We start from the raw sequence: 20025 nt of genomic DNA on the forward strand, positions 1-20025 counted from the left end.
TTTGCTGGGTTGTGTTGCTGGAATCATTTTTGAAGCTTTGTGATAATTGAGTTGTTGAATTGGGATAGATTTGGATGGTTTTGAGTGAGGTTTGAGAGTCAAAAATGGAGGTTTTTCTGGGTTCGAACAGGTCGGGCCGCGGCATAGTTCTTGTTGAGCTGCGGCCCTCTAAAGCTGATGGATGTTGGAGATGGAGGGCGGGCTGCATCATGGTCTATGTAGGGCCGCGACCCGTGTCTGGTTCTGAGTGTAGATGGGCTCTATTTGGGGGCCATGCCACGATACAGGAGGCTTGAGCCGCAACCCTTAAGGAAATGTGGGTTTTTGGGATTCTAAGCATGGGAATTTAACCTAGGGTGCTCGAGATCAAATCTTCTACCGTGCTTGGTGGAATTCGGTGTTCTGGAGACTAGAACCTTATCTAGAAGCCCTTTTACAATTATTAATGGTATCCCTTATCTTGGTTGTGACTAGGTATAAGCTCGGGGCTCGGGAAACGAATCGTGCTCAAGAGGCATCTTGCGTAACCAATACACTTGGAAACTAAAGGTAAGAAAACTACACCCGGTTGTGGATTTATAATGGAGCTAAGGGTTCCCTATTTTGTATGCTTTATAGTGGATGGTATTATGTCATGTAAATTGTAAACAAACGGCCTAAGAGTGCCAGAGTTTACATAAGCGCACAGGGCGCGGTTCGGCCACTGGTAGCTGAGGACAACTTATTATGCACTGAGCTTGGTTTAAGCAAGCCGAAGTCAGTGGGGTAAACATAGGGGTGCGACCTAAGGTGTCGACCCTGATTATCATGTGATTTGATTGTTATTATTGATTGGTGGATTGGTCATGCTGAATAGCTGAGTGTTGATTGGTTGAATCTTTGGTTGTATCTACGTGCTATATGATTAATGTGGTATGTTAAGTGTATGATCATGCTTAAAGGGTTATTCAATGTTACCATTGTCTGCTATAAAATTTTATGTTTTCTTGTTGGGCCTTGGCTCACGGGTGCTTCGTTGTGCAGGTAAAGACAAGGGCAAGCTTGAATAGCCTTGATTCGGAGAGCTCTAAGAGCAGAATGTACATGATCAGCTGCTCAACCGCCACGGTTGAGGAGGAGATAGGAACAGGAGAACCATAAATGTCTTTTTTTCCCCTAGAGTGGCCAGTGGTTGATTGTACTCTGTAAAATTTTGTAAACTAACTTTTTAAACGTTGTTTATTTTGGGATCCCACGTGTAAAATGTTGGATTATATGAGAAATATCTTTTGAGACCAAACCCTTTAACCCTAGCTCATTAATAGTTTTAGCAACACGTTTTTAACTAAATGACTTGATTAGTAAGTCCTGCACCTTTATAAATACATAGTGTAGCGGTCTTGGCTTTCTAGGGCGTTACAACTTGGTATCAGAGCGTCCTAGGTTTATGGGTTCCTAAAGACCGGCTAGACATGTACATTCGGTGCTAAAGACAAGCTCGATTTAGGGTTTGGTAATGTGTATATGTGCTTATGTGCTTGTATGCCTGGAATGAATTATGAATGTTGTTATTTATTGGACTAATAGGAAGCATGAGATACTGATAGTGCCTGGCCCTTGACTGTTGTGTGAAAATATTGAGGCATGCTTATTAGCATCGCCGTACATGTAAATGAATATTTGAATGATTAACTACATATTGTGTATGGATGGATGGTTATATCTTAACTGATGCATGGCGATACTGGGGCATGCTTATTAGCAATGCCGGTGGATGTGAATAAATGCTTATATCTTTGTTGTTTGTGATTGATTATGTTTTATTGGTGGATTTTAGAGAAGCTTTTACCCTGTCATCATGGTCTGACTGCCAATTCGATGATTGTAGATTGACTTGGATAGTATGCGTCCAAGAAAATCTACGCGACTAGCCGACACTAGGTCTGGGATCGGAGGTGATGACCAGGGCCAGATTCCTCCGCCAGTCCCTGAGAACTGGCAGCAACTTATGGCAGATATGCAAGCACGGCTACAGAGCCAAGATGAGCAGACTCGTCTTCTACGACAACAGGCTCCAGCAGAGAGTGCTACACCTATTGTGCCACCTGTAGTGGCACCAGTTATTCACCCCGCAGAGGTTGGGAACAGGTGGGGGCCATTGTATGAGCGGTTCCGGAAGCAGCATCCCTCAACTTTTGTGGGAGGACCTGATCCACTGAAGGCCGAACAGTGGATGACTATGATTACTACTATCCTGGACTTCATGAGGATAGAGGGTTATGACAGAGTGGCCTGTGCCACATATATGTTGAGAGAGGATGCCTGCATCTAGTGGGAAGTGGCATCACAGACCAGGGACGTCACTGCTTGGAGTTGGGAAGGATTTAAAGACTTGTTCAGCCAGAAATACTGCAATGTTGCCATCAGGGAAGCAAAGGTTAAAGAGTTTGTGAGCTTGGTGCAGGGCAACATGACTGTTACTGAGTTTGATAGACTTGCAAAATTTGCACCAGATCTTGTGCCTACAGATGTAGCCAGGCAAGACAAATTCATTAGGGCACTTAATTCTATGATAGCCCGGGATGTTAGGATCACAATGATACTTGGGGGAGCAACTTATGCCTAGGCTGTTGAGAAGGCTCTTACTGCTAAGGAAGCGGAGAACAAGATTTGGAAGGAAAGTGCAGCGAAGCGCGAGGGTCGCAGAATAGTGCCTCCTTATTCTGGGTTAGGTAGGGGTGGAGGCCCCAGTGATTTTAAGAGAAAGACCCCTAAAACTTCGATCACTGCTGGTCCGGATAGGAGGGGTCAAGGTGGTCAGGGCGGCCGTCAGGGCGGTAGTGAGCCATGGAGGAGTTACCCGGAGTGCCCGAGACGTAGAAGACGCCATCAGGGAGAATGTCGGGCCAAGGCTTGCTATATGTGTGGGATAGTGGGGCACCTCAAGAAGGACTGCCCAACAGTGAAGAAAGGGGATGCAGGAAAGGTGGACAGCTTGACTCTAGCTGGAGTGTTCACCTTGACACAAGCAAAGGCTGAGGCTAGTGCCTCGGTAGTGACTGGTTAGCTTTCTAGCGCTGGCTCTCCTTTTACTGTATTGATTGACTCTGGTGCTAAACATTCATTTGCTTCTAGTAAAGTGATTGATAGACTGTGCAGACCTAGTGAGTATCGGACTGCGGGGTTTGGGACTTTATGGCCTACTGGGGAACTAGTAGTTTCTAGGAGGTGGATCAGGGCATTGCCAGTGATGGTTGACAGTAGGGATCTTTCAATTGACTTGATTGAGCTAGATATGGAGGATTTTCACATGGTCTTAGGGATGGATTGGTTGGTCAGGTATGGGGCTACTATTGACTGTAGGAAGAAGATGGTGACTTTTGAGCCTGAGGGCGAGGATCCTTTTGTCTTCGTGGGTGCAGTATGTGGACCCCGTGTACCCATGATATCAGCATTGAGAGCCAAAAACTTGTTACAGGGTGGATGTATAGGCTTTCTGCCTAGTGTGGTGGATACTACCAGGGTTTTGCTAGTGGGGCCGGGAGAGACCAGGGTGGTTTGTGAGCTTTTGGATGTGTTTCCTGAGGAGCTACCAGGATTGTCGCCGTGCAGGGAGATTCAATTTCTTATTGAGTTAGCACCGGGGACAGAACCAATATCAAGGGCACCATATAGGATGGCACTAGCAGAGTTGAAGGAATTGAAGATACAGCTACACGAACTTCTGCATTTAGGATTCATCAGGCCTAGCTACTCTCCATGGGGCGCTCCAGTGTTGTTTGTTAAGAAGAAGGATGGGACTTTGAGGATGTGCATAGACTACAGGGAATTGAACAAGTTCACCATTAAGAATAAGTACCCTCTACCAAGAATTGATGACTTGTTCGATTAGTTGCAGGGAAAGACGGTGTTCTCAAAGATTGATCTTCGATCTGGTTATCACCAACTGAGGATCAAGGATGAGTATATACCGGAGACGACCTTCCGAACACGGTATGGGCATTATGAGTTCTTGGTCATGTCTTTTGGTTTGACCAATGCCCCAGCAGCTTTAATGGATCTGATGAATAGGGTGTTCAAGGACTTTTTGGATCAGTTCGTTATTGTCTTCATCGATGACATCTTAGTGTACTCCAGTTCAGAGGCAGAACACGAGTGACATCTTCGACAGGTCTTACAGAGATTAAGGGAGCATCGGTTATATGCCAAGTTTAAGAAGTGTGAGTTTTGGTTGCCAGAGGTGACTTTTCTAGGGAATATAGTTTGCGTAGAGGGGATTAAGGTGGATCCATCCAAGGTGGAAGCGGTGAGAGATTGGCCGAGGCCAAGGAACGCCTCGAAAGTGCGGAGTTTCCTCGGGTTAGCAGGTTATTACAGGCGGTTTGTAGAAGAATTCTCGAAGATTGCATCACCGATGATAGAGTTGACATGAAAGAATCAGAAGTTTGTTTGGTCAAAGAAGTGTGAGGACAGTTTCCAAGAATTAAAGCAATGACTTATCACTGCACCTATGTTGAGTCTCCCTTCGGAGGAAGGAAAGTTTGTAGTATAGTGTGATGCATCGAGGATGGGTTTGGGCTGTGTGTTGATGCAAAATGAGAAGGTTATAGCTTATGCATCAGGACAGTTAAAGGTGTACGAGCAACGGTATCCTACCCATGATCTGGAGCTGGCGGCAGTGGTATTCGCATTGAAGGTGTGGTGACATTACCTGTACGGGGAGAAGTGCGAGATATACACTGATCATAAGAGTTTGAAGTATTTCTTCACTCAGAAGGATCTGAACATGAGACAGAGGCGTTGGTTGGAGTTGGTTAAAGATTATGGTTGTGACATTCTTTACCACCCAAGGAAAGCCAATGTTGTGACAGATGCATTAAGCCGGAGGGCCTCGGGGCAGTTATTTAGTTTAGTTCAGATCTCTAGAGAGTTAGCTGATGAGATGACCAGGGCAAGGATAGAGCTGGTGGTGGGCCGGTTGGCCAATGTTACATTGCAGTCGACCTTGCTAGAGCAGATCAAGGAAGGTCAATTAGTAGACACGCAGCTACAGGAAGTTAGACAACATGTCTTAGCAGGGATAGCTAAGGAATTTTCTGTTTCTGAGACTGGTATTCTTCGATATCAGGGGCGGGTTTGTGTTCCGGCAGATGAAAGGAACAGACGAGAGATACTTGACGAGTCTCACACTACGCCATACTTGCTTCATCCGGGTACCATGAAGATGTATCAGGATCTACGGACATTATATTGGTGGCCCGGGATGAAAAAGAATGTGGTTGAGTATGTGGCTAGATGTTTGACATGTCAGCAAGTGAAGGTTGGGCATCAGCGACCATCGAGATTGCTTCAGCCTTTGGGTATCCCAGAATTGAAGTGGGAGGACATTATTATGGATTTTGTGGGAGGTCTACCCAGGACAGTAGGACTCTATGACTCGATGTGGGTGATAGTGGACAGATACACCAAGTCATTTTCTGCCAGTAAAGTCGATTTACACAGTGGAACAGTATGCAGAGTTGTATGTGAGGGAGATAGTTCGTCTCCATGGGGTTCCTAAGTCTATTGTATCTGATCGAGACCCTATCTTTACCTCAAAATTCTGGGGAACTCTATAGAAATCCATGGGGACTCAGTTGAAGTTTAGCACATCCTTTCATCCTCAGACTGATGGATAGTCTGAGAGGACGATTCAGGTATTGGAGGATATGCTTAGGGCGTGTGTGATTGACTTCGAGGGATCTTGGAGTAAGTATCTCCCGTTGATTGAATTTTTGTATAACAACATTTATCAGTCCCCGATTGCAGTGGCTCCTTATGAGATGCTATACGGAAGGAAGTGTAGGTCACCTATTCATTGGGATGAGATGGGTGAGAGAAAATATTTGGGGACAAACATGGTCCAGAAGACAAATGAAACTATTGAAAAGATCCGAGCTAGAATGCTTGCTTCGCAGAGTAGACAGAAAAGCTACGCTGACCCTAAGTGTAGAAACGTGGAATTCTAGGTTGGGGACCACGTGTTTCTGCGAGTCTCACCATTGAGAGGGGTGAGGAGGTTTGGAGTAAAGGGCAAGCTGAGCCCTCAGTTTGTTGGACCTTTCGAGATTCTAGAAAGAATTGGACAGGTGGCTTACAAGTTGGCCTTGCCACCGTCGTTGTCGGGAGCTCATGACGTATTCCATGTCTGTATGTTACGAAAGTATGTCTCAGATTCGCACATGTACTGAAGTATGAGGACTTAGAATTGCAGACAGATCGAAAGGACAAAGTTCTACGGAATAAGATGATTCCATTAGTTAAAGTATTGTGGAGAAATAGAAAGGTCGAGGAAGCGACCTGAGAGCTAGAAACGGTAATGCGGGATCAGTATCCCGAGCTATTCAGGTAAATTTCGAGGACGAAATTCTCAGTAGGAGGGGATGGTTGTAACGACCCAAAATCAATAATTTGGCTTAAGGGCCTTGATTAGTGTGCCGGGAGAGCATAATTGGTTTATGTGTGAATTTATTAATTTAATGCGTCATTATATAATAAGTATGCTTGTATGGTTATATGAATGTAAATGTGAATATATGCTATAATTGTGAGAACCACATTATTATGTGGGTAAATCTGCAGGATGCGACTTGAGGCGATCCTAGGGAGCTAGTTAGCAGGAAAGTCACAACGGGGCTTAATACTTGACTTTGGGCAAGTCAAGAGGTATTTCAGGTATTGGATGGTTATTTAGGTTATCGGGCTATGGAAATAAACAATTGGATATATATTTGACGTTACGAAGCTTAGGTGGGAATACTAGGGAATTTTACCATTTTGCCCTCGGGGAAGTTTTCGGTACACCGAGCCTCGGGATTGACTTAATTAACTAAGGTTAGACTAAGGAAAAGTTGAGAAAACAGTAGAACACAAGTTAAACCGACCCTTCCCACTTTCTCCTTTTCTCTCTCAAAGGAAACCACAGAAAACTTAGAGGAACTTGGCTGGAATTCTGAGGATTAGAGCTGAGATTTGCCTCTATCATCGCTAGTCAACTACCTCTATCGTTTCCGTTCAGCTATTTCCATTGACTCCGGTCATCTCTCGCCATCTTTGTCAGTCATCTCTCCTTGTCGATCTTCTTCATTTCTCTGGTATTGTTCATTATCTTCTCCCGATCTAGGTTTATGTTTTCAGTTTGATATTCTTCATATTTATATGCCATAGAGTTTTATGGGTTTATTTTGTTTAGATGACAAAGTTTTTATGAATAAATTTATAAAGTAATCATCTTTAGATTTTGTGATGATTTGTATTGCTACTCTACTTTTAAAAAATATATATAATTTTAGTTTTATTGTTTAGATAATTTATATGGCTACCACCATAGTCGGATACCACCATAGTCGGAAAACTAGATCTTTTTATTTGATATTATGGAATAATTATTTGTTTGTTTTGGATTGATCAAGTAAATTAGAAATCAGAGTATGAAAATATGTTTTTATTGGGTTTATGAAACATGATAGTTTCGTGGCTTATTCTTTTGCATTTGATTGTGGGTTATGCATTATTTTTATATATAGTAAAGAACATGGGCTACCTACATTTTTATTGGGCTAACTCTTACTTCTCCTACATATGTCCTATCTATATATACTAGATATAAATAACCTTCCATATGCATTTTTTTACTTAATTTTATTTATGAAATTTATTAATTGTTTTTATTAACTTTATATTAATGTCATATAAATTTCAAATAAATATCTTATTTGAATTAAATAATTTATTTATTTTTATTTAAGTTTATGTTTGTTGTAGTTTTTGAATTTAGGAGTAATAACAAGAGATGATATATTATATATTTAATGTAATATTAAATATTATACGTGGATTTTAAATTTAAGTTTCTTGCTAGTTTTAAAAAAAAAAAAATTGTTGCTAATTTACAGTAGATTATTATATGTTTAATATAATATTATTCTAATAAGTAAGTTTAAGTTTAATTAAATTTTATTTAAATTATAAAACGTATGATTTTATTATTTTTAAATAATTACTATTGTAAAATATCTCAAAAATATCATATTTTAATTTGTTTAATTATTTATTATTTTAAAATAATTATCATTGTAAAATATCTAAAAAATATCATATTTTAATTTTTTTAATTATTTATTATTTTAAAATAATTATTATTGTAAAATATCTCAAAAATATCATATTTTAATTTATTTAATTATAAATTATTTTCAAATAATTATTATTATAAAATATCTAAAAATTATCATAATTTAATTTTTTAATTATTTATTTTATTTTATTTAAGTTTAAGTATATACAAACTACCAACCTTAAAAAAATAAAAAACCATTAAAATTAAAAATTTCCAAATTCTGCACATTTATTATATAAAAGAGATGTGCATGTACATATGTTTTTAGCAGAATTATTATATATACAAATATATGTTACTTGAAAAGGTACATTATTCATGTCGGTGGCTTTCGTTAGAGATATATTACTTTCAAGTTATATATTAAAATAATCATATTGTAATTAAATGTACATTGTTTGTTCAGTTGTTTTGTTAATTAAATTGGTTGGTGGTATGTATTACTGATATTATATTCTCTTTTTTTTTTTTTTAAGGAAAGGACATGACTATTTAATAATTATATGTCTATTTTCGTTAAAGTTATAGCTAGACTTAAAAAAAAATTTATTTTGTGTGTATATATAAATGGTGATGGGTTACTTTATATATATATATATATTTATTAATTTTTTATTGGAGATATTACCTTAATTTTAGGATAGTTCTTGACCTCTTGCATTATTGTTTTATCTTTCTGATTGTTATTTGTATATTTTTGTTAGTTTACACATGTTTTCCCATGATAGCTTATATATTCCTTTCTATTTCATTAATAATTCTAGACAAGCTCAATATTGTGGTGTATGTGATTGCAAGAAATGTGTATTTTAGAAGAATACTAATGGGTATTTTGGTGTTATTAAATGCCTATATCAAGGTTAAAAAATGATTAAAATTGAACATTTGTGAATAATGAGACTCATCTTAATATATTAGATAGTTATATATGAAAGGTGATATAGAGTGTGTGAACAAACTTTGAATGGATATGAGGACATTTGGAGTATTGTGTGAGTTACTTTGAGAGAATGGAAGATTGAAAGCATATAATTAGTGACCATTGAAGAGTAAGTATGTATTTTCTTAAATATACTTGCACATCATGTTAAAAAAAAAAATTTACCATAAGTTTAAGGACTCATGAGTTACTTTAATTCAGTGTTGAATGGAGTCCTTCGATTACAAGATAGCTTAACAGTTGTGCCAGACCTGTTTCGAGAAATTACAATAATGATAGATGGAAATGGTTCAATGTATATTCTCAACTTTCAACTTAGAAATTATTAGATTTTGGACCTTCAAAACTAAGGTTATATTTTCAAATTGATATTTTGTTGGTTTGATTTTGTGAAAAATTGTTTGGGAGTTTTAGATGGGACACACATTGAGGTGGATGTTAGTGAAACCGACAAGCCAAGATATTGAAATAGAAAAGGCAAGGTTACCATCATTGTGTTGGGGGTTTGTGATCGAAATATGAATTTTATATTTGTTTTACTTGGCTGGGAAGGTTCAACATGAGATTCAAGAGTTCTTCGAGATGCAATAGCTAGAGCACATGGATTAAGACTTCCCACATGTAGAATTTGTTACTTTTTTTAAAGGTGTAATACACTATTTATGATAGTATATCCCAAGAGTCTCCAATAATTTATGTATGTTATTTTTGCAAGGTCCTTATTATCTTGTGGATATAGCAATTGTGAAGGATTTCTTGAACGAATAGAGGAAAAAAGATATCATTTGTTAGAATGACAAGATTGATGTGTACCTACAAATGAGAAAGAATTCTTTAATATGAAATATTCTTCTGCTAGAAATATTATCGAATATTATTTTGGTTTACTTAAGATTCGATGGGCAATATTGAAAGGCCCTTCTTTTTTCTCCCATCAAAATTCAATGTAGAATAATGACTGCTTGTTGTCTTCTTCATAACCGTATTAGGAGAGAAATGTCACTAGATGCACAAGATAGCTCACAAAATCAAACTCATTATGATCAAAATGTTATTGCCACTATTGAATCATCGAATGCATACACTACTTTAGGAGATGTTTTCACAATTGATGAATGGAGAGCAAATAGAGGTCATAAATATTAGCATTTTGTTATATTAAATGTTATTTAAAAAGCTCCTAATTAGTTTTGTTGAATTTATAAGAAATTGATATGTATGAGACTTTCCTTTCAATTTTGCAAAACAATAAAGTATGTCTTATGTTTTTTAGTGTTTATATTTAAGTTTATTCTTTGTTTTCTAATTAGTAGATGATGTATATCATTAGTTTCCAATATTTGTATTGTATAGGAATGAAAAAAGTGGAGGCATCATGCAAAACACTGACAACCAAAAGAAATGAGGTCGTCGTACTTGGACAATTATGGAGGAGAAGTCATTATTGAGCATTTTAGAGTTATATGTGCTACGTGGTTATCATTGTGAGAATGACACCTTTAAATGTGGTACATACCCATTAGTTGAAAAATAACTACAAGTCAAGTGTTCTAATTCTTGATCGAAAGCAAACCCCCACATCGTGTTAAAAATGAGAACATGGAAGAAACAACACTAAATAGTATTTGACATGACAAACTCGAGTGGGTTTGGTTGGAATAAAACATTGAAATGCATTGAGGTTGATGGTAATGAAGTATGGAATACATATGGCAGGTACTTATTTTATTAAATTTGTTTAATTGATTTCAAATTGATGAATACCAACAAACATATATTCTAACATATTGTTTATTATTTCAGAGCCACAAAGAGGCTGATTGATGGAGAGGTAGACAACTTTCTATGTATGAAAGGTTGGGTAACATCTTTGGAGCTGATCATGCAACTGGAAAAGCTGTTGAAACTCTAGTTGATATGGCAGAGGCAGTTGATCTTGAAGATAATGATGACCACAATGGAAAGCAAGAAGAATCATCATACTCTCTAATATCGCCTAATAAACTCCTAAACGGTCGCAGTAGTAATCGGGTTATGTCGTATCCACAAAGAGGTAAAATACAAGTAAAAAGAAAGATTAGTAAATTAGAAATAATAAACCTTGAAATAATGTAACTTTGAAAAAAAAAATTAAACACTAAATATACAAAATTGAGGAATTAGAATCAGAAAGAAAATATGGAAGACACAAGTTTCATTCATGCAAACATATATATTTTAATAAAATTGATTAATTCTACTCAACTATAATTCTACACCATTAATTATAGTTGGAAAATATATATAATAAAACTCACATTAAACTATGTTCTTAATTAAATTATACTAACTTCTAATTTTAAAAACCTATTATATTATATACCTTAGAGTGACAAAATGCCAATGAAAGAATGCAGTAAAAAGCATATAATATAACAAATATCATAAATTACATAAGAAGACCATGACTAGAGTTATGTAAAAGATACTAATAAATTCAAAATAAAAATTAGAAGAAAATAAATTTAATTGTAACAAATATATAGAAATGAAGAACAAAAAAAAAAAGAATCAATATATTAAAAATATAATGTGAAACATGAACTTCACTCTAGCCTTTTCACAAGAGAATTTAGCCTAAAATAGACATTGTTTTCACTCAAAAAGTGTAAAAGAAATGAAAGAAAAATAAGAAATAAATGTTTTTCTAACTATACTCTCCACACTTAATTCCACGATATGATGTCATTTTCCCTACATTTTGTTCTCTATTTATAGTGAAATATGCCCAAAATGTGTAAAATCATGTACAAAATAGTGGGGAAATTGACTGAAATCTTCCAGCAAAGTGGGACAAGTGGGAAACAAGCTGTAGAAATGGGGAGACACGTTGGACACGTGTCATGTGATGAGTGGCTTCAGCAGGCATGGCTTTGGGGCAAGGGGGACAGCCGCCAGGCGAGTGGGACGTGTGTTGCGTTGTGGTTGGCTCGGCAGGCTGGTAGGTATCAGATGGATGGGGCACGTCAGGCGGGTCGTGTCAGTAGCTCGGCTTGGACACGTGGGCACAGCTGAAAGCTTGGGCCTAGGCTCAGCCTGGGCTTATTTGGGCCATTTCATCTTCAAAAATTCCATTTTTTCATGATTTTTCAATTAGAATTCTTTCTTTCTTCTTTCTTTTTCTTTGTGTCGAAATACATTTTATTTCCTGAAAATTGAACACAAATTAAATTAAAATCATAATTTTAAATATAAAATATATTACAATAAATAATTAAAATGATATTACAATAAATCCATAAAAATATTAATTAAAATATTAATTTTAAACTTTAAGACTAATAAAACTATATTTTTGAGCACTAATCAGAACCTCCAACCAGCTTATTGCTAGTCTCTAGCAATTCAAGCAAAATGATAAATGTCAACATGATAAATTTCAGGTCAAAAATTATAAAAGAACTAAGTATTAACACAAAATGTTAGTAATAAGTCAACAAGAGTTATCAAAATTACCTTGAATAAATCTAGAGTTTTTAGTGTGTGCACCAAACTTAAACCTTCTTACCGCAAACCATAGCACATAAAGCATTCGAAATGATGCCAAGTAAAAGTCTCAACTCCATTAACCTCTCATATAATTGAAAATATTTAAAGTCAAGAGTTTCGCTCATGGAGTTGGAAATAAAGAAGCAAGTACTCATCAAATGGATATATATTTAGGACGAACTTTTAAATAATCATTGAAACGAAAATAGGAAATAAACTTTTTGGACAACCAGCATAAATAGTACCACAAAACTAGTTTTTCAGGAATTCTAAGTTAAATACACAATCTTTACATTTATTCTAGGAGCCATGAAATTAATAAACACACATTTTTTTGGACACAAGAGACAACATAATTGAGAATGATAGAACTATTGCTCTTGTGTCTTTCTTTTTTTTTTCTTTCTATTTTTCTCTTTCTTTTTCTTCTCTTTATTGTTTTTTTTTTCATGAAGAACATAATAAAAAGGTTCTCTAATAAGATTTGTCTATAGAAAATATTATCCCTAAAACATCATCCATTCATACCACAATACCTTGTCCAAATACTTATAACCATTTCTAATCATTAATAAAAATTTAAAAGTTATTTTCTCAAGTCTCTCCTCTCACACAGAAGAATAAATTATTTAAACATGGCAAATTTCTAAGCAAATATGTGCTAACAACCATCTTACAACAATGGTTGGCATGTGCATTAGGTAACTCTAGAGAAACTCTTAGTAATAAAAGTAACAACAAATTGACTCAAAAGTAACATTTTGCCAAAATAAATAAGTAATTTTTAAAAAAATTGACCGTGAAAATATTAATATGAAAAAAATCAACATGAACGTGCATGAATATGCTCACCACCCTCAACCAAAATCTGACAATGTCCTCAATGTCTCAAAATATAATAAATGTAAAAGAGCAGGGAAAGAGAACACCTGGATAGCAGACGTCGAGTGATAGAGCGGTTATTGATTCTCTAAAACAAGAAAAACTGAAAACACAAAATGATAACAAATAAAATAAAATGACAAAAGGGAAATAAACAGAAAACAAACCTATGTACAAACAATTTGGAACACTACTCAGACTTGGTAAACCGGTTCCACAAGAGTGACTTCTTCATGTTGGGTCACCCTCTCTATGTAGTGTTTCAGTCGTTGGCCATTTACTTTGAATTTTCTCCCATCAGTTGGGTTTGTGACCTCAAATACACCATTGGGAAAGACGGTTTACACAACATATGGGCCAGTCCACCTTGATCTTAGCTTTCCAAGGTGGAGATGCAAACTAGAGTCATTAAGATGTACTTGTTGGTTTGGCTCAAATTCTTTTCTTAGGATTCGCCTATCATGGGCTGCTTTAATTTTAGCCTTGTAGATCCTAGAGTTGTCATAAGCATCATTCCTTAACTCCTCAATTTCTAACAACTGAAGCTTACGATTGAGTCCTGCTGCCTTGAGATCAAAATTTAGTCTTTTAAGTGCCCAATAAGCTTTTTGTTCCAACTCATCATGAAGGTGGCAGGCTTTACCATAGACTAGCCTATAATGAGACATACCAAGCTGAGTTTTGTAAGCAACAGTATGCCCATAGAGCATCAAGAAGTCGCGAGGACCAATATTTGCGGTCAGGATTAACCGTCTTTTCTAAGATTTGCTTAATTTCTCAGTTGGCTAACTCAGCTTGTCCATTTGTCTGTGGGTGATAAGGCAATGCAACCTTATGAATTACACCATATTTTTGCATTAAGGTCTCGAAAGAACAGTTACAAAAATGGGTGCCTTGATCACTTATGATAGCTCTTGGTTGCCAAACCTAGATAACACATTTTCCTTTAAGAAATCCACAAAAGTTGTGTTATCATTATTTCAACAAGGCACGACTTCCACCCATTTTGGAGACATAGTATATGGCGAGGAGAATGTAAAGGTAGCTAGAAGAAGGTGGAAATGGTCTCATAAAGTCTATCCCCCAACAATCGAATATTTCTATTACAAGAATTGGGTTCAATGGCATCATATGTCACTGGGACAGAGCACCTACTTTCTGACACCTTTCACATGATCGACAGAAATTGTTAGGGTCTTTGAACAAAGTGGGCCAATAAAGATCACACTGTAAGATTTTTGCAACAGTCTTCTTCATAGAAAAATGAGCACCATAAGCTTCATTATGACAAAAGTTCAAGACACTAAAAATTTCATCATTTGGAATGCAACGTCTCATAATTCGGTCGAGGCAATACTTGAAAAGATATGGATCAGCCCAATAGAAGTTATGAACCTCGACCAAAAATTTACATTTATCTTGTGCACTCCATGCAGTCGGAAGTTCGCCAGTCACTAAGTAATTAACGATATGATCGTACCATGGCTACTAAGTGATTGTGAAGAGATGTTCATCAGGGAAGTCATCTCAAATGGCTGGGCCATCAATGGAATCAAAAAATTCAAGACGAGATAAGTGGTCCGCTACCACGTTTTCTACTCCTTTCTTGTCCTTTATGGTCAGATCAAATTCCTGTAACAGAAGGATCCACCTAATTAAACGTGCCTTAGCATATTTTTTTGAAAGGCGGTGTTTTAAGGCGGAATGGTCAATAAAGACTGTGATAGGTGAACCAATCTAGTAGGAACGAAACTTGTTAAGTGCAAATACTACAGCAAGTAACTCTTTTTCAGTAGTAGAATAGTTCATCTGAGCACTGTTAAGAGTTCTACTTGCGTAATAGACAATGAAGGGCTTCTATTCCTTTCTTTGACCTAAGACGGCCCCTATAGCATAATTGCTAGCATCGCACATGACTTCAAACGGTAAGTTCCAATCTGGTGGTTGAATGATAGGGGTAGAAGTGAGTTTTGCAACGAGCGTTTGGAAAGATTCCTCACACTCAGGTGTCCAACTGAACTCGACATCTTTTGCAAGGAGGTTTGACAAAGGGCGAGCAATTGTTGAGAAATTTTGTATGAACCTCCTATAGAATCCTGCATGCCCAAGAAAAGATCGAATGTCTTAATAGTCTTGGGGCTGGGCAGCTTTGATATGAGTCCAGTCTTTGATTCATCAACCTAAATTCCTCGTTCCGACATGACATGCCCCAAGACTATGCCTGGTGGCACCATGAAATGACATTTTTCCCAGTTGAGTACCAAGCCTTTCTCTTTGCAACATTTACGCACAAACTCTAAATTGAGAAGGCTTGATTCAAAGGAATCTCCAAAGACTTTCAAATCATCTATGAATACTTCCATACATTTCTCGATCATATCACTAAATATGCTCATCATGCATCGCTGGAAAGTGGCTGGAGCATTGTACAGGCCAAATGGCATACACTGGAAGGCAAAAGTACCAAAATGACAAGTGAATGTGGTCTTGTCCTGATCTTCTAAGGTAAGCTCGATTTGGTAATACCTTGAATAACCATTGAGGAAACTATAGAAAGGATGACCCACCACACGTTCCAATATTTGATCGATGAATGGAAGTGGAAAATGGTCTTTGTGGGTGGCTGCATTTAATTTTCTATTATCAATGCACATGGGCCACCCAGTGGTGACCTTGGTAGGCACAAGTTCCCCTTTTCATTTTGTACTACTGTTACTCCTGATTTCTTGGGAACAACCTGAGTTGGGCTAACCCATTTACTATCAGCAACAGGATAGATTATTCCATAATCAATAAGTTTTAAGACTTCAGTCTTAAATACTTCCTTCATTGTTGGGTTTAATCTTCTTTGAGGGTCACGACGTGGTATAGCCCCGTCTTCCAATTGAATATGATGGGAACAAATTAGAGGACTAATACCTTTAATGTCAGCTATCGCCCATCCTAATGCATCTCTTTGTTCTTGCAACACATTGATGAGTTGGTGCTCTTGTGTGGCATTGATCTTTGAAGATATTATAACTAGAAAAGTGTTGTTAACTCCTAGGAAAACATGCTTAAGACCCTCGAGAAGTTGGGCCAACTTTGGTTGAGGAGCTTTTTCAATGGAGGGTTTTGGTGTTTCTCAATCTTGAGGGAGTTCCTCAAAGATTGGATTCCAAAACATGGTTCTTCTAGCCTGTGAGTGTTTGAAGATTTCAGGATTGATTTTGGACTCATCGGGCTCAAAACTTTCTGAAATTTGGAAGAGGTGATTAAAATTATTAGACGTGTATTTTGATTCGTCCTCTTCCAAAATAAGTGTATCGATCATATATGATTGGAAACACTCATCGTTATCAGGTGGTTGTTTGCCGACGTGGAAAACATTCACTTTCAAAGTCATGTTCCCGTAAGAGATTTTCATGAGACCATTCCTACAGTTAATGAGTGCATTTTCTGTTGTGAGGAAAGGTCAACCAAGAATGATGAGAATTTTGGACTCTATACTCACTTCAGATTTAGTGTCCAAGATGAGAAAATCAACAGGGTAATAAAAATTTTCAATTGGAATCAAAACGTCTTTTACTATTCCCCTAGGTTTCTTGACTGATCGATCGGCCAGTTGTAGCACCACAGATGTGGGCTTGAGTTCTCCTAGACTTAATTGCAAGTATATTGAATATGGCATGAGATTTACACTTGCTCCTAAGTTGTAACGACCCAAAATCACTAATAAGGCTTAAGGGCCTTGATTAGTGTCCCGAGAGGGCATAATTGGCTTATGTGTGATTTAAATGATTAAATGCATGATTATGTGATAAGCATGCTTATATGATTATATGGATATGTGAAATGCATGTTTATGAGTATTAATATGCATGTGGGCCCTGTTTAGCTTATAGGGGCATATTTGTAATTTTGGCTCGTTGAGCGCATAAATGTGATTATATGTGATAAATTGTTGAGACCACATTATTATGTGGATATATTTGGGTTGATCGGCAAGAGGCGATCCTAGTGAGCCTGTTAGCGGAAAAGTCACAACGGGGTCAAATACCCGGCTCGGAGTGAACTTAGGGGTATTCTGGTCATTTAGAACATTACCGAGGGTTATCGGGGAATGTGAAATTATTTGGTAATCATTTGAGTGAATTAGAGATCACGGGAATTTGTAAGGCGTTAATTATGGTTAGCGGGAAAAAAAGGGTGAATGACTCATTTACCCTTATGAGCTTTAAAGCGTGGGTAATGGGTTGAGGGTAAGTTGGTCATTCCTAGCCTAAGGAGGCGTTACATTCAGAAGCTAGTGGAAGGAATATAACATTTTCAGCACACATAACTTTTTCTCTCTGGTTTTTCCCATTATCTCTTGGAGTCTTGGATGTTTTGCTAAATCTTGGGAAGGAAAGGAAAGGAGCTTGAGGAATTGAAGCTAGGATTGAGGTAGAACAACTTGGAGGTCGTGATTCTTCTTTGAGGTAAGGCTCTGCTCTGCTTTCTTGGTAGATTTTAGTGGTGGTTTAAGTTTATGCATAATTTTAGACCTATGATTGGATTTTGATATGAGTGAGAGTTTGGGTTCAATTTTTGGGGTGTTGGTACTTTCTATTATGTGTGTATTTGTGGTTCTAAGCTCATTTGGGACTTTTAGACAAGTTTAGGGCAGGATTGAGAGCTTTGGTTCGGGGGAAAACGGTGGAAAAACCCAGTTTTTCTAGGTTCACGAAGGAGCGCCGCGACCCTGTTCTTCTGTGACGCAGTGCTGGGATGAACTAGGGCAAGGGGACCTTGGTTGTGCGCCGCGGTGCCTGTGTGCCTGTGCTGCGGCGCTAGGCCAATTTCAAGGCCCTTGAATTTTTGTATTTCTAGGGCATGAGCCCATGGGCTCGGGGCGATGTTTAGCTATTCCATTTGGGTAAATTGGAGGTCTTGAGAGCATGGGATTGGTCCCGGGGATCTATCATGGAATCAAATGATAATGAGAATGTTATTATGGGTTGTGACTAGGTTGCCGCTAGGGCTCAGGAGAGGATCATTCTCAGGGGTTGTGCTCGCTTTCTTATTTGCTTGTGCTTGGACCAAAGGTAAGAAAACTGCACCCATTTGTGTACAATGTTGTATGATTGGGTTAAGCCATGTGAGCATGAAATAAACGGCCTAAGAGTGCCGAAATGGATACTTGCTAACAGGACCCGGCTCGGCCATTTGTAGCTGAGGTTAGCTATATAATCACTGAGCTCGGCCTAAGCGAGCCAGAGTTAGTGGGATAAATAGAGGGTGCATCCTAAGGGCGTCGACCCTGAGTATTGCATGATATGTTTACTATTGTTAATCTAATGATTATGGCATGATGAATACCTGGATGATAGATTGTTGATTTATTGATTGATATCACTGATTATGTGAATGATGTGGTCTGCTGAGTGGCTGATTAATGTTTTGTGAGTTATTTAAGTTCTGTTATTGGTTATGCTCTGTATTATGGTTTTCTTGCTGGGCCATGGATCACGGGTGCTACGTGGTGTAGGTAAAGGCAAGAGTAAGCTGGACCAACCCTTAATTGGAGAGCTCTCGGGGCGGAATGTACATAGTCAGCTGCCATGGCCGAGGGATGGTATAGGGACATGAGAACCTAAAATACCTATTTTATCATTAGAGTGGCTTGTGGTTGTACATAACCTTTGAAAATTTTGTAAATTGTTCTTTACCCTGTTTTTGGGATCTCGTGTATCAAACGTTCATTAAAATGAAATTTATCTTTTATGACCAAAATATTTTAACCTTAGTTCGATTATTTTTTTAGTGTCACATTTTTAACTAAATGACTTGAACATCAAGTCTTGCACCTTTATAAACACATAGGGTAATGGTCTTGGTTATCCAAGGTGTTACATACTTTCTTTTAACGGTGCACAAATTCTTGATAACCTTGGCATAAGCCAGCATTTGTTTGATCACATGCAACAATGGCAAGTTGATCTTCACTTGTGTTAAAAGGTGTAACACCCTTCTCCCTTAGAGTCGTTACTAAGTGAGTTTTAATCGTGCAATTAACTCGCTAATTGAGGTTTTAGGTTAAAAGTGTGGCTAAACTATAATAAAAGTCATATGATTTGAAAATATAATCTTTCATTGAAATTATAAAGCGTTACACATTTGGGATCCCAAAATACTGTTTAGAAACATTTACAACTCAAAAATATGATTAAATTCGACTAGACAACAAAATTTGGATTAGTACATAGCATCTCCCAAAAATACCCCTGGCCGAGGCAGCTAGGCAGGCCTGAGCATGTACACATCACTTCATGCTCTCCATACTCATGGTTGATCGACCTTTCCCTTGCCCTTACCTCCACCATAGAGCACCCATGAGTCGAAGCCGAGCAAGAAAACTCAACACAAACAATCAACATATGCATAACTATCAATCATCATATAACAAGGTAGCCAACAGGCTAAACACATAATGGCCTTGCAATCCCAGGCGCTTTACCAGGCCCTGGGTTCGCGGTCAACACCATGAGGATGACTCAGGCATCCGAGAAGGGTCTCA

The 20025-nt window shown here is 37.6% G+C and overlaps 1 long non-coding RNA gene across 1 annotated transcript; it reads left to right on the plus strand.

The window, feature by feature from the left end:
• The first annotated feature begins 6991 nt into the window (after positions 1-6991).
• LOC133784306 (uncharacterized) lies at positions 6992-11567 on the plus strand. The gene is made up of 3 exons (XR_009871261.1): positions 6992-7112; positions 10431-10793; positions 10881-11567. It is a non-coding gene; the product is annotated as an uncharacterized LOC133784306 (long non-coding RNA).
• Positions 11568-20025: the final 8458 nt, after the last annotated feature.

The sequence above is a fragment of the Humulus lupulus genome, chromosome 6 (genome assembly GCF_963169125.1).
Source record: "Humulus lupulus chromosome 6, drHumLupu1.1, whole genome shotgun sequence".
Taxonomy (NCBI): Eukaryota; Viridiplantae; Streptophyta; class Magnoliopsida; order Rosales; family Cannabaceae; genus Humulus; species Humulus lupulus.